The 16,778-nt window shown below is 41.5% G+C and overlaps 1 pseudogene; it reads right to left on the bottom strand.

Moving 5' to 3' along the window:
* Nucleotides 1-914: 914 nt before the first annotated feature.
* On the bottom strand, nucleotides 915-16,280 carry LOC100827391 (annotated as a pseudogene).
* Nucleotides 16,281-16,778: the final 498 nt, after the last annotated feature.

The raw sequence follows: 16,778 nt of genomic DNA, 5'->3' as shown, positions 1-16,778 counted from the left end.
TAGCTTCTTGATTTTTCACGTCTGGCCTTCTGTTTTCCAAAAAAAATACCGTGATTTTTTGATGAGCTTAAGTAGTCTTGAACAAAACTGATTCTTTTGTCTTCTAGAGTTTATTTATTGAGCATTAATTGAAATTACTTAAAATAATTTTCAGTACACACTGTAGCAATGCTCATGTTGCTTTTGTTATTGAACATTCTTGTTGTGGTTGATTGAAGTGTTGGACGTTTTCCTTTGAATACTGATGACTCTACAACAACAAAAAAGAGATACGTAGTGTTTTATGAAGTTTTTTCCAAGATTAAGGCAAAAAAGGTGGTGAGAATTTCAACGGCTAAAACTTAAAAAACCTTACGACTTAGGGATTTCCCCGGGGCACCCAGTTCTACATTAATCATGAGTGGTTTGAGAAATTTTAATCTTTATTTTTGTCACTAATATTTTTTTTCAAGAATAAACCAGCCAGGCGTATCATCAGTATAAGATAGAAGAGCTGCGTTGAAACAATACAACATTCATACGTCACTACTTTTGTGCTTGTTAAACTTGAAGCATCTTGCTTTTATTTTATTTTATTTTGGACACCCTCACTTGGTAGTAGTGTTTGCGCCTAAAGTTAGTAAAGGTTGGTTTTAAGCACTCAAAATAAACCGTGCTAAAGTATACAGGAAGGTAAAATATAATGCTGAGATATAATAATTCACTTACATAATAGCAGTACTGCCAATTCTTAACATAGAAGGTACGACGATATTAGTTTTTCTTTGAACAAAATTTTGACTAAGACTTCCTCCATTTATTTATGACTTAGGTGATCCGTATCATAACCATAACCATAACCAAATACTTTTGAATACAGATAATCGATTTTATATCACATCAATTTTTTAATAAAATAAACTTTAGTCGAGGACTTGATCAAAGGAGACCTAATATGCCGTCTATTTTAGGAAGTTGAACTTTAAACTATCACTAATTGTGGTCGTTATAGAGTATAAAGATGATGAAACTCAAAGGAACAAAGTTCCGGCTATAAGCTATATATATACCCGGATCAACAGCCCTGTGGTGGCAATGGCGGCATTCGACTTGGTATGCGGCGTATCCCAGAGTTGGTTCCGGCTGATGAATCGCCGTCTTGTGCTGTGTTACTATATCGACGACCGTGGCTATTAGCATCAAATGCAGACCTCCATTCTTCTCCGGGCTGCCCGTTGGTTCTCGGGCTACTATCTGCAAGACATGAACCGGCGACTCACAATCTCCCTACATATAGAATACCAGTAATGGTTCTCAATTCTCAATATAAAAGAAACTCAACTATATAGTTACTTGTGAGTTAAATGAAGAAAAATAAACGTATTAATACCTAAGTTCTTTATAAGATATTCTAGCTTTGCCCTAAGTCAAACTTCTTAAAGTTAGATCATGTTTATAGAAAAATATACTTCCTCCGTCCAACAAAGGATGTCTCAACATTGACTTGAATGCATCTACATACTAAGTCATCTATATACAATATCAAATAACAATAAAGATATATATCATGACAGATTTAGAGTTGGAAATGTTGGTAGATTTTTCTATAAATTTGCTCAAATTTTAAAAGTTTGACTTACGATAAAGCTACTCCCTCCAGCCCATATTAGTTGTCGAAATATTACATGTATCTAGACACTTTTTAGGCATAGATACATCCATATTTGGGCAAATTTGAGACAATTAATATGGATCAGAGGGAGTAGAAGAACATTTTATAAAAAAGAACTGAGGGAGTAACAAATAGGAATTCGAGGTAGAGTTCAATGTTACATCATACTTATGAAGTTATGAGGTAAACTTAGCCCTTTATAGAATTAGTACTAGTTAAGTAAAACAAACGCCACATAGCATGTCTCAAATATAATAAACACATTGGCCAGGTTTCTTTTTCTTCTCTTTCTTGACAAAAAGCTGAACTGCTTCTCAAGGAGAATTTTTTACTGTAAAGGCAAAACGGATAATGGAAAAGAAAGCAGTATGTAATATTGAAAGGACAATACAGAAACGAAAAAGGAGCAGTCTGCCCGAAAAAGGGCAATGAATGATAAGGACAAATTTAGGGAAAATTTTCATGCAGCACAAGGAGTGGTTCCAGAATATATATCAATTCACTGAAAGAACAAGGATGCCTACCAGCAGAATCGCGATTCTCATGGATAGTGAGCAGGCGAGTAACCTTAGAGAGAAGGGATGATTGCGTTTTAATTTTTTCACGCCTACGCTTCACATTATGGTCCTCCTGGATTAACTCTTCAATCTTGGAAATGCTTTGCGTGCTAACAACAAATTACAGTTATGCATTAGTTAATGTTCACGAAAAACAATAGCTTACTCTGAGAAAATATGGATATCATTATGAAACACCAACACCCATAATCAAAACATCATAAAAGAAAGAAAAATGAAGAAAGCTAATTTTTATATATTAGTTAGGCAGGCGACCAGATGGCAGCTAAAACCCATGGACGGGGACAAAGCCATAAAATTTGGAGACCGGTCCATACACAAACGGCACAGGGCCAGATAGTGGATGTGAAAGAACGTAGCATTGTTACATAACATCAGCAACCAGCAGCTGACACCAGAATCGAGGTACTGACAAGCAGAACTTTATCTGCTTAGCCTTCCTGCTTCCTCTAGAAAGCAATGGCCAAAGGTTGCAAAATTTTCTCCATAACTGAAAAACGGAACCACATGTACTGCTTCCTCCGTCCAACAAAAAATGTCTCAACTTTGACCAAATTTAAATGCATTTATACAATAAGTCATGTCTAGATATAATTTTAACAAACTTGAGACATATTTTGTTGTACGGAGGAAGTACTAAACAAATGGAGTCAATAGATTTTTTTTTATGGAGAATGAATAGATTACTTAATGAGACAGAACACACATGGGTTCTGACATTCAGATGGTAAAAAGCCATTCCAAGATCAAGTCATACATATATATATAGATATCACCAACCTTATGGAAGTATAGAGCTGATTAAGCATGTCTTCCTTTGCCTTCTCAACTTGGAAAAGAACCACAGCCTGTTCAACAGGGCTAGTAAGACAATGGAAGATGCTAAATGGAGATCAAGAAAGCTTCAACGAGATTGAGGTTGCTTAACTTGGGGACATTTGCCGCAAGACTGCTGAGAACAGCTTCCACATAACCACGGACTTCTTGAGATATCCATCTGAGCTCTTCTTCAGGATCAACAGGTTTCCTGAGCATCGTGTCCTGGGAGGGTAGTATACGAAAGATGTAAAATATTCTGAAAGAATGAAATACAAATGCCATGTACATACTACAAAAACGGGCATCACTAATGGTCGAAAAAGTGCATCACTAACGGGCGGGAAGCCCGCCACTAAAGTGCATCACATGTGATTAATCCTTTCTGCTCTAGAAGCCCATTTTCAGAAAATTAAAATACTGGTGATAAGCTGAAGTTTGTAAATAAAAGGTAAAACGGCACAGGCATCATGCAACTTCTGGATAAAAACAGGCGAAGCTTACAACTTACTAGAGAACTATCTTTTTTTGAAACGGACACGAGAGAACTGTCTGAATGGCTTTCCCTCATTTGTAAACCACCTTCTGAAACATTTGTTCTCTTTGCCGTAATACTCTTAATCCTGGTAACCCATTCAGTTTTATCAGCCATACTTTCAGCCTTCAGTATAATAGTGCTGTGGGCTGCCAACGTAATTGGTGGGAAAAGAGTAAATAGCAAGCAAAGAAATAAACTATTACAAAATAGAAGAGTTGTGTATAATTACCTTTTAAAACAAGTTTGTAAGCAACCTTGTTAGTAATCTTGAAAATGAGATCAGGAGCTTTTTCAAAATCTGGCCCGCTTGCCCTTTTAGAATCTTTAGAGCTTCTTGGAGGATCTTCCTCCTCTAAAACCTCCTCAAGATTACACTCCTTCAAATTGTGGACAGTAAAAATTTTAAATAAAATAAAAGAGAAGCAACTAGACAACTGAGGTGAGGGATGCAACAGTGTTCTATGCATTCAAACTGTTTGATGAAATGACCAAATGGTGAATAGGGGACGGTGAGCTGGGGCTATAAGACGATTCATCAATAAATTCCATTTCAACACCCTATTTTACTTGGTAGGGGCAGCAACATACACAAAAACTGATTCATCTTCACATGCAGGCTGCTGCTGTTGGATATTAGGCAGAAGATTCGGTTGTGCGTCATCCCGTGTTTGAGCTCCATTGATCTCTACCTGTCCATTTTGTATGTAAGCTATTCTCTAATCTAGGTTGTAATTTCAGCTTCATGCGCTAGCCAACGCAACCAAAAGATCGATCTGATGGAAAGGGCTCCACTTATATCCCCCCGAGCCAAGTGGAGTATGCATGAAAGAGTCAGATGCTTCTTCTATTCTTTTCCCTGGCGCAGCTGGGCCATCCTGGACTTGAACCAGAGACCTCGCCCGTGAAGTAAATCATCGCCCCTACGATCCAACCAATTGGGAGAGAATCAATAGACTCCTTTTCGGGACCGATTCATCCTTCCCGAACGCAGCATACAACTCCCCGTTGTACTGCGCTCTTCAAGTGTGCTTCTTCCCCCTTCCCCCTCTTACCGTGGCAAGTCCTTGGGAAATAACTCCGATGGGCAGAAAAAGGAAGGCGTTAAGAGACCCTCCTGGCCCAACCCTAGACACTCTATGCGCTACAACAATTTCTTGTGCCTGATATAATGCTATACCTCACATACTTGGGATTGGTCTTTAGGAATGGAAATTGCTATATGCATCCTGCCATGTGAGGGTGCAAGTATCATGCAGTGAGGTAAGTAGAACTAGCTTCCCATCCTTTTCTCTGCTGTGAACTTCTATTTTAGTTTTAGGTAAATGGAAATGGAGAGATCTGGTTCGAAATAATAAATCTCTACCTAATAATAAAAGGAATAAGGTTTCCGTCGTCGGTTTGGTCCGTCTACAAATTTGCATGTTAGCCCTTCTGTTTTTTAATACTTCAACCCGTAGTCCAAACTGGCTCCATGCCACGCAAAGAAACCCCGCCCCGGCAACCCACCACCTCTGCGCCTCCACTCCTCCTCCTCCCAACCTCCAGTGTCCACCGTCCCCCTCCTGCTCCTCCTGTCATCCCCTCCGCCCGCCACACCACCTCTGCTTCCCTCTGCCGCTGCCACATCTCCTCCTCCGCCCGTCTGGCCCGGTGGGCTAAAAAAAGCCTTCTGCAACAGGTCGCTGGCAGGAAGGGGGTCGTGCTGCCGGAGCAGTAGCGGCAGCAAGGTCGGTGGCCGGACTTGCTGCGCAGGGCAGACGATGGACGAGCTCGGCGGCAGCGTGCGCACGGGGCTGCTGCGACCGTGGGGGAGCTCCGCAGGGGCGGTGGAGGAGCTCGGCGGCGGCGGCACACGATGGAGGAGCGGCGGCGAGCGGTGATCGGGATCGAGATCGAGGAAACGGCCTCGTGCAGATCGGGATCCAGGAAAGCAGGGTGGGTCGTGGCCTCATGGGCCGGATCGGGAGTAGGGAGGAGAGGGGAGGAAGGGGCAGAGGAGGGGAGTGGGCCAAATCCGGAGATGGACCAGCTCTGAAGAAAGGCTGAACTGCTGAAGGCCGAACTGAATCTTTTAAAAACAAAAAAGCTAAACGAGCCATGTCTTGCCGGCCCCGCGGGCTGCCTGGGCCAACAATATTGATCAGGGCAGAGGCAAGACTTTCATCGAACGGTGATGGCCATGATAGACAGTGGCGCTAGGCACATGACAAGGAATTATGGCACGGGTCACCTAGGCAAACAAGAGGACGAAGAGTTAGGGTGCACCGGAAGGGATCCAACTATGTCCCAAAGAGGTTTAGAGAAAACTTTTGTGTTCGGTGGTTAGATGACCCGTGCCATAATTGGAGAAAATGATGACAATAGAGTAGGCCATTAGATTAGATGGAAATCAAATAGTCTAAAAGAGTATGATTAGAATAGAACAACGTCCGTGCAAACGACACAAGTGTCATTCTTCATCATACATTTATGAAATATAAATGACACTATGATTAATACCCATTGTTTCGTTTATTTCGATTGATGTCAAATTATGTTGTTGCCTTTTTTATGAACGTGAATTTCCATGTGCATGTATTTAAGAGGCCGTGGTAACGCACAGACACTGTGCTAGTATCTCTAATGGAAAATAGAATAATCACAGACAAAGAGTATTGGAAATATTTACTACCTCCAAATTGATGACACCACGGAAATGTCTCTCCTCTTGTTTCTTGGTGTATCCAAGCTGAAAAAAATAATATCACAACCATCAAATTAGTAAAAGAATATTTAGAGAATGTGAAAAATCATTACACATCTTATCATTAAGAGAAGAAATATAAAATTTTGAATTGATCTTATGGGTATGGCACAACACAGATACAACTGACCTTTCCACTTTTCTCATTTAGAACAAACCATCGCTTGCTCCAATCATTTCCTTTTGCACGCTTTTTAAACAGAAAACCTTCGACAGAAACAAACATTAAAAATGAAAAAAGAATCACTATAAACTCTATAAAACAGATAAAAATAACAAGTACTGCTTATATTATAGCCAGACAGTTTCTTCTATTTACGCATCCAACTGAAAAGCTTTGAAAATGTTAGTTTGGCAGGTCCATACCAGCAGTAATTTTTCCATCAGGTCCTAAAATTTGTCAATTTGATACTTCTTTTGTTTGGGCTTGTGGGCTTGCGGCCTGACAAGAAAAAAACTGATTTGTCAGAGTTATAGGGGAAATAGGAGGATATATGTGATAATGATAGTACAAAAAAGGGCTATATTTAGACAAAAAAGCAGTAAGTTAAAACATAAGAACCAGGCAAAATATATACTCTGCTTTGGTCTGCATCTGAACCCTTCTTTGTAGAGTGATTTTTTAACTCGTCTTCATGACGTTGCCTTTCCATTCTGGATGTCAAAATGGGCATACATGTATCAAAATAGAAACAAATACAGAAGGACTGTGCTATGTAGCAGCCGTATGGCCGTTAGCGTAGCAGCGGTACGTTTCCCGCCCAGATTGATCCCGCGAGCCGAGTGCGCGGAAGCGCACGAGGCGAGCCCGTTCCGTTTTTCCAGCGATCCATTTAAAATGTTCTGGTTTCGACGTGAGCCCGAGCGAGCCGCACAACATAAACCCCTTGCATGCATGCAAGAAAACAACAAGAATGAGATGCATGCTCCTATCAGTCAAGATTCTTTCTATATCTGAAAATTTAAAATGTGTTATCTCTCAAATGGCACAACGGATTTACGATCCATTTTCACCGTTGAGTTCGTCACAACGAGGGCTTCAAAACTAGATCTCACTTGGGTATGTTTTGACAACTTTTTTTCGAACTCAAAAGCTACCAAGGACCAACACGTGAGTTACCAAACCTTGGCACAAGTAGTTACCCCGCTTCAAAAACTATATCACTTGAACACAGGTAATTTGGATATCTTGATAATTACAATAGTGCCATGGTCATGAACAGTAACATGAACATCATATTAACTACAGGAGTGCCATAGTGAGTAACTACATGAATACCACATTAGTAACAATCCATTAGTAATTGTAACACAAAACCTAGTTAACTATATCAGTGCATGATGAAAGCGGTAACTTTCACCCAAGAACCCGGATAACTATTTTAGTGATATGGTGGTAACTGAAACCTAGATAGCTGGATAGCTATATCACTGACAAGATGATAACTATAAGCTAAGCGGCTAGATAACCACATGAGTGTCATGATGGTAATCGACTAGATAACTAATGTGTATCATGATGATAACTGTAACCTAAACGACTAGATAACTACATGAGTGTCAACATGGTAACTCTAACCTAAGCGGCTGGTTAACTACATGACAGTCATGATGATAACTGTAACTTAAACGACTGGATAACTAAATGAGTGTCGTGATGGTAACTGTAACCTAAACGGTTCGATAACTAAATGAGTGTCTTGATGGTAATTGTAACTTAAACGGTTGGATAACTACATGATTTTCATGATGGTAACTGTAACCTATATGAATGGAGAATTCACTTTGATATGGTTGCCGACCACTTTCTTCAAGTTCAAATATTATTGACCCATAAGTGATCGAGTTAACTAACCATTCACACTTATTCATCGGCTGAAAACTGGATGATTCGGCGATTTCATTTGAGATCATAAATTACCAACTGATAACCAGATTATTCACAAGTAGATACAATATGTTTGGCTCAATTTCTTCAAAACCAGAAGTTACCAACAGGCAAATATAGTAGTTACCAAGCTTTTTCAAGTGTAGTTATTGGGTTCAAAACACTAGATCTCTCACTTGGTAACTACATCGGTGCAATCGTGATAATTGTATAGGTACCACGCTGGTAACTATAATGTTTGGCAACTATATCATTTTTGTGATGATAGGTGGTAACTTTGAACCAAACAACGGGTAACTCCATAAGTAATATGACTACTATACCCTTAAATGTTGGGTAACTACATTTGCGAAATGATGGTAGCTCTATCATGGACACTGGATAACTACATACGTACCATGCTGGTAACTATAATGTTTGGCAAGTATATCATTTTTATGATGGCAGGTGGTAACTTTGACACAAACACCTGGTACCTCCATAAGTAATATGATGGTAACTATATCTTTAAGTGTTGGGTAACTACATTAGTGAAATGGTGGTTACTCTAATCTGAAGAGCTGGGTAACTGTATATGCTTTAATGCGGTAACTGCATAAGCCGCCAAGAAGCTAGCTACACCCATCCCACACGCGATGTAGCAGTTGCCAATGTCGTGCCGGTCCCTAAAATGTGTGGATGAAGAGTTGTTGCTTGACACGGAGCTACATGCCTACCCAGGGAACTGTTGTTGGTGCATCCGGCTGCGGCACCTCTCCGTCGACGTTGCGCCGGAAGCCACGGCGTGCGGCGTTGTATGGCGAGTCGCTGATCGATCATTAAGGAAAGAATGGATGATCGATGATCATGGGCACTAGAAACCTCCCTGGACACTCTTGCCGCAGTAGTTGACTAGGAGAGAGAGGTCGACAGGCACGTGGAGAACTTGAGATTGATGCACAGGATGTATGCGCGCAGAGCTCGAATTGATGCCCAGGATGTATGCGCGCAGCGCCGTGCAGAGGCACATGACGGCCTCCATGTCCAGCAGGCCCTGTATGAGCGCGCAACAGGTCTTCTTGGGCGGCGTCCCCAGCTCTAGGTTTATCAGCCCGTTCACCACGCGCGCGCACACCCCCAGCTTCAACACGTCGATCGGGCACTGACCTCCTCTGCCTCCTCCTCCTGGCCGGCCGTCGTCGCCGGATCCTCCTCTGCCCGATCCGTCGCTCTGCTGCCGCCGCAACCTCCTCCTCCGCCGCCGCCCGGCCTAGGGCAGGAGCCATCACAGCGGCAGCCACATGCGTCGGAGAAGGTGAAGAAGACGTTCAGGACCAACGCGTGGCGATCCCCGCACGGCTGCGCCTCTCCTCGCCATGGCGCCTGGGGAGGTTAAGGGGAGAGGAGATGTGGGGAAGGTGGCTGTAGAGACGGGGGAGAGGAAGAAACTCGCGAGCGAGATTTGAGAGAGAAGGAGACGAATGAAAAAAGAAACAGGAAAGTGGATATTTGTCCGCTGCGGATCGGATGTCACGGAGCGCGTCCACGCGTAAGGCAGTTCTCCAGCCGGCTGGAAAATAGATTTCCCGAATACAGAACCATCCTAGTAATAGGAATAAATGTTCAGTTTTTTTTTTCTCCATCATGCACACAAATGCATGTCATTTTGCATTTGAAGATAATCATCGAATAATGCAAAACTCTACAGACCACCCGCCATGGTAGCAACCAAAAAAAAGGAAACGGGGCAGAAAAGGACAAGAGAAACAAAAGAAAATAGAACTAAAACACTTAATGGCCGATGTTTGCTAAAACACTGAATGTTACGCGAAACCAACAAGGTTATTATGAAGCAAGTCCAACTAACCTCTTCTGCACTAGGCGGATAAAATGCTGGGGAGGTACAAACACACGCTCCATATCAACTAGTGCAATGACCATCTTTTTGGCCTCATTTTTAAAACCATCTAAAGCAGCAGATGCAATTGCAATTACCTTGTGAAAAAAGATAGATATTGAATTGTTGTCATTGACTAAAAGAACCATCCTCTAGGATACCTGAGAAGTCAGAACTATACCTCACGCTTGAAAGGGGGATATCTACCAAGTCCTGGAGTGGCATTTGCTGCAGCTGATACTATATCTAGCAATACACGATGTACCTGTTAATAACAATTCTGGTAGTAAGTATGTGACATAAGACCAGTTGTAAGTTGCAGAGAAAATATGGTTACGTTAATTATTGGGTCCAAGAATGATTGTCAACATCTAATGAACAGAAACAATAATGCATCAGATAATTGAAAATGGTGGTTATTTAATTGGCAATAGCATGATATAAGATTTACGAACATGATAATAGAAGTAGGAGCATAACAACAATGACATGAGAAAATACACAAAAAAATAGCACAGAATGGTTCCTGGCAGCAGGCTTTTATTTGATCTCAGCTAAATAAGGAACTCAAACTTCTATTGAATATTGTAAGAATGTAAAGGTTAGTAGCACTAAAGAGGGCCTTTTGCCAGGTAATGCCAAACTGTAGAGGAGATTTACAAGAGGATTACAGTGACGTACTAGTTTCCAGAGTAAGGCAAGAAATACCTCATCCACAAGGAGTGTTGATGGTTCCTTTGCTAGCTCTAAAAGTCCTTTTATAAGAGATTTTAAGCCTCTCTCAGGCGATATCAGGTATGGCTGATAACCATCAGCTTCTAGAACAATCTGACACAATGTTTTATAATCATAAATCGATAAGTTCAAGGGAGGATGTTTTAATTTATTTTCAAGTACAACCAGATTACCCTTTTGACATTTTTCATATCAAAATGCTTGTCTAAAGGGAGCTGTTTAACCCTCGTTGGAAATTTTCCCTCAAAACTTGCAACAACTTTCCAACCTGCACCCTACATAATAGTGCAAATTTGTAAATGATTAAATTATATTGGGTCTTGAAAGGAGATATGTTTCAGAAGATGATAAGAAATAACAGTCCACACTTTCAGTCACACTCACAGATAATGCAACTAAGATGGCCTTCTAGAGGGACTTAACTTTGAACAGAACACCAAGCGAGATAATTGCGCCCTTAAGTTTCACATTCACACCCACACATTCTTAGCTCAATAAGCATTTGTCGTTTTTCACGTGCATTCAGAAAAGTAACTGAAGCAGTAATGGGTAATATAGCCATACAAGAAAAACAAAAGGAGTGGAAGCCTCCCTCCATTTGAAAAATAAGGCGCATAATTTTTGCAATCTTTCGGAAGGCACTGGCTTAGAATAGATGGCGCTTTTTTTATCTCTTTTGTCATCATTTATGTCTCTCTTTTTGAAAGAAGAATGTAGGAGAGGCACGATTGCCACACGCCCAGACGGCAGTATACATAGATTTGTTTTTTCACTTTCGCAAGGAGAGGCTCAAGAATGCGAAAGGGGGGGGGGGCGGGCGGGGGGGGGGGGGGGAGAGGTGTGGTGTGTCAAACCCTGCTGAGCAGCCAGCATACCTCACCAGCTGGACTGCCACCCAAGCTAAGCTCTGTCTCTCTCTTCATCATTTGTGGAGGATAAGCACATTTACTGATGAACTTCTTTTTTATATTCCAAAGACAATAACAACATGATTATGATGGTCATCTCCCTTCTATTAATGGCTTCCTTAATTCATGCCCTAGAACAAAATACACCTTATAAAAATGAAAGGATGGGAATAGATGTCGAAAGCAAGATAAGAGTAGTTGAAACTAATGATCAATAATACTAGTATGGTAAATGTACAAAGTTTAACACCTTCAATATCCTTCAGCTATGAATTAATATAGCAGTGCAGTACATGACATCATGATTAAATCCAAGATATAAAAGGAGATGGTGTAAAATAGTATCACTAACCTCACCACCTGCAATATGTTGGAGAAACCTATCCTCAAATTCCCGGCAAAGTCCTAAAGCAATAACCCGGGTTCCTTCAGAACTTTGGACCATCTGTTCTCCAAGCTTTGCTAATTCGTCTTGAATTATTTGCGACTTGCCTTGAAGACTGAATTTTTAAGAATATAAATGGCACACATGATTGCAAAAATCTAGCATGCAATTAGAAAGTATAAAACGGCAGGATGAATTCATACCCAATCAAGAGATTTGGGAGCCTAACTTTTATGCTTGTCCTTATCTGCTTCGAAAATGAATCAAGTAAAGCTACTCGACCAAGCTTACTATGGGGAGCTCCACCAAGTATAGATAGAAGGCTTTCAGCTTCAGCTTGCCAAGAAGTTTCTGGTGAGGTTTCAGAACCTCCTCCGGACTGAGAGGATGCAATGGGAACATAATGCCCAATTGTAGCTATCCAATGAATGTCTTTTGCAGTTCTTGGACCTTGGTTTGCAAGCAAAGCCTGAACAGCACCAAGAGCTTTCTGCTCTCCAGCTGCCTGATCAACTTTGCTTAAGACACCAATGGTTCTCGTACCTAGTAATCCAACAAATGAAATTAGTACACGCAATCACCAACCTTAAAAGTAAATAAGAGGAGTGACGAGAACCAAGCATAGCTTGGGTGGTCAGCCAGCAAGGTGTGATGCAGCGCACTAGAGTTTGATCCATGAAGGTCGCACTTTGGTGTCTCACTTTGTAAAAATTATATATCAATACACTGTCGGACTGCAATCGCGCAGCTCTTACAGTTTAAGTAAAAATAATAACTGGAGTGACATATTATACATGGTTCCCGTCAAAAAGATATAATAGACATGGTTGTAAAAAATCAGGACATCACACGGGTCAAAACCATGGCTTCTCTAGTATTGTATAAACAATATTTGCTTATCTATTTACAGATTCAATTCTTTTTTCTTGAACAACAGATCCAAAACTGCAACATGTCAAAAAGTTGCTAAAATGCTAGGACTTGAGCCCATCATACTAACCTTCTGTATCCAATTCTCTGGCAAGCCGTAGAGCACGAGAGGATGCCACATCAGGCGCTTGTAGAGCTGGAATGATAACTAGCAAAATTGCATCACTACGTACCACCAAGTTTCCAATCTGGTGACATGATTGCCGATGGAAAACCACACATGTGGAAACAGAGAAGATAGTTATTACTTTTGCAGTTTCCACAATAGCCAAGGACAGAAGGCCAGCATAGTATGTAAGTAAATTAACTAAATCCAAGAAGTTATTAAAATAAATAAATATTTATAAATTTTGAGATACATTAATTATTATTAAGCACGAATATGAAATGCAGAGTTATTTGACTATTTCTATGCGAGTAATATACTAATGTTTGTTTGTTACGTTCTGCATTTAATCGAAGGCCAAAAGACAAGAACATACAGATTTAGATCAATTTATAAACATGGAGATTTCCATATGAAAAGTTAAGTGTTTAAATTTGTCCGTCAAATATCCGTGCAAAAACAACCAAGTAAATAGCAATTAGTAGAACAATATGTGTTGATTTTATTCATAGGCACAAGGCATCCATATAATACTATATGTTTTTTCCTTGAACATGCATTTATATTAGGAGTGTGTTGGGATGACGCAAAAATATAGCAAGCAACAGAAGAACCAAAAACCTGAAAAACAACTGTAAACTTAACAAAGAAGAATTGAAAGCAACCTGACTATGAAAAACAGGTCGTAGATATGTAGCTGTTAAATAGCCAAACAAAATAGAAATGGGAAATTTTGTAGTACTTACCACTGATTCATCTATGCTACACTGATCAATCCCTGGTAAATCGATTAATTTTAATGGAGGGGCTGAAACAAAAAGGTAAGTTTTTGTTATAATTGAATTCACTCAGAGATGGTGCCTGGCTAATGTAATCTGAAATCATGCATGCTTCTGCTTTGTCAACACATGCAGTAAGGTATATGTTTCAAAGAACTTAGAACATAAAAGTTGAAAAAAAAATCTAGCTTCGAAGCTGAAACCACCGATCTTTTTCATATTAATGGGAGCACCGCGTCACGTCAAAGGTGGTGGAGCAGGATGCAACCACATCCATATGTCTACTAGTCTAGTACATTATATGATAGCGAAACAATACTAGTATCCTCTCAAACCTTTCTAGCACGTACATCTAAATCTCAGACACTTATTATGGATCGGAGGGAGTAGTTTATGTCCAGTAAGGTTCTTTGCTGATCTATATGCATTTCTATTTGTTTTGGTTAACATAGAATTTCATGGCTATGCTTCCTAATTAATGGATCTAAAACTTCACTTTAAACAGTCCACTAACATGCACTTAGGCGTGTTTTGGTTGTTTGTTGTTTCTCTTGCAATTCTGGCTCAGTTCTTTGTTGTTTCTTTGCTTTTCTTTTGCTGCCCTTTATTTTCGTTATGGTTTGCGTCTCTTTCGTGTTTTCTACTAATATAAAATGACACGCACCTCGGCATGTGTTAAAAAAAACTTAACCTGCAAGGGGTAAGCCACCCCACAGGCATTTGCACTAAGAAGAAGACCTTCTCACGAAGGTCGAGAAACCCCCGAACCCCTGCCCCACCGTAGCCGATGTGAGACCAGGCCGGGCCAAAGGCCTGTGCTTAAGGCGTGGGACAGACGAGGGGATTTTTTACCGTAGCCCGTATGAGACAGGGCCGGGTTAAGGCGTGGGACAGATGAGGGGATTTTTCAACCCAGCCTGAAATTCGCTCCCACGGTGAGTCGAACTCAGGACCTGAGTGCTACTAGAGCCACCTAACCATTACGCTAGGGGCCTGTTCAATCGGCATGTGTTCAAGAAAAGAAAAAAACAGTTTACTAGCAGTGCTATAATCAGAAAGCACAAGGAAAACAAACTGAAAAGGTGTAATTCAGCTTATTCAGGACATACTACTATTGTTATTCCAAGGGCATCTCTAATATTTAGACAATTCTCCTCGGCACCAACAGATATGCAAAAAATGAAGAACCAGAGGAATAAAAAACAGACCTGTGCTCGTGCATAACTTCACGTTTATCTCATCTGATCGACCCTTACCAGAACTAACAGCCTTACTCAACCGGTCCTGCAATGAATGCCTGAGGGAACCTACATTGTAGCAATCCAGTCGTAGTCACATTCATGCACAAATTCCCCAGCTCCCTAAATTCCAGAATTCTCTTGTCACTTGAAAACAAACAATCGTTAAAAAAGAACTCACTGGCAGAAACCTGCTGTGACTTGCTGTCGATGCGCAGCACAATGGTTTTGCTGCTGAGCGACGCATCCCGCTGCAGGTCTACGCAGACTGGGGCCCTTGTCGCTCCATTCTCCCCTGTAGGCTATATTCATAATTAAAGTTTGCGTAAATCACTAAATTCTTTCATGGAAAATATAATTTACATGAAATTAACATAAACTATCTCTATACTAATATAAGAAAGCACTAGTTAGGATGGATAATCTTCATCTGTGACGTCCTAAAATTTAATACAGTTTTCTGAAAGACTTTTTTAATTCAGTTTTATAACTATCCATCCAATGATTGTGGACAAAGATTAGACCCTCTCCTAATAAGCCCAGTGCTCACTGCCTCATAGCTGTACTTATTACCTTCTAAATACTTCCCGATTTCAATTTATTTACCACTTTTTTTGTGTGTTTCATTCATGTCCTTATTATGAGCAGCATCTGAAAGTTCAGCTGTAAGAAAAGTTAGCGACTATAGGCCATGCCGGAAATATGTCCACACTGTTCGGAAGGAATGGAGGCCCCGTCACTCACCACCAAGTTCTTCAACAAGACCCAAAATACCGGAGAGAGAAACTTAACATTCCTAAAGCAAACATGCGGGGAAAAAAATTGTACTCACTAGCACGGGGTGGCCGATCAGGCCATTGAGCACCGCCGATTTCCCCGCGCCCTGCACAAACACGGCCAGAGAGATCTTAAACACACACCGATCGAACAACACGAGGGAGAGATAGGAAAGGCCCACGCACGACGTTGCCGAGCGCGACGACGGTGAGGAACGAGGAACCGCCTCGTCGTGGCGATCGGTCGGCGGGGTCGTCGTCGTCGTCGGCAAGAAGCCCGGAGGCCTGGATCGTTGCGTCCGCGAGCTCCGAGAGCTCCTCCATCGCCTCCATCGTACGGCGGCGTTGCGCGCGCGGCCGGCGCGGGTCGGAGGGAGGCGGATCTAGGGTTCCGGTCCGTCGAGAATGCGAGATGCCCGCGGACGAACGTGGAGGGTCGGTGGTCGTGGGTTCCGAGATTTCGGCAGGGCTGGAGCGATTGATGAGTTGATCGCGTTGCGGCGTGGAGGGAGGCCGGTTACCGCGGGGCTCCCGTTTCAAATGGGGGCGAAGCTTCGGGAGAGTGAGGAACGGTCGGGAGTTTTGTACCTACGCGCGGGCGTGGGGTGCGCACTTTTGTTGCTTCACGCCTTCCCGAAGGAGATCATGCCCTTGCATGTACCGTTGTCCGTTGTACGCATCTCTACGAGAAAAGAAAAGAAAAGGTTTAGTGCGTCTGTGATCGCGCGTGTGGAGCAGCAGGTTAAATGCGGAGTATATTTTAAAACGCTTTTTCTATGTCCAAAGTTGATTGATTTCTGGTTAGATATAAGTTGATTTATTGGCCGTTGT

The sequence above is a fragment of the Brachypodium distachyon genome, chromosome 3 (assembly GCF_000005505.3).
Source record: "Brachypodium distachyon strain Bd21 chromosome 3, Brachypodium_distachyon_v3.0, whole genome shotgun sequence".
Classification (NCBI taxonomy): Eukaryota; Viridiplantae; Streptophyta; class Magnoliopsida; order Poales; family Poaceae; genus Brachypodium; species Brachypodium distachyon.
The sequence above is the reverse complement of the archived record's forward strand: the minus strand, read 5'-3'. Positions and strand labels throughout refer to the sequence as shown.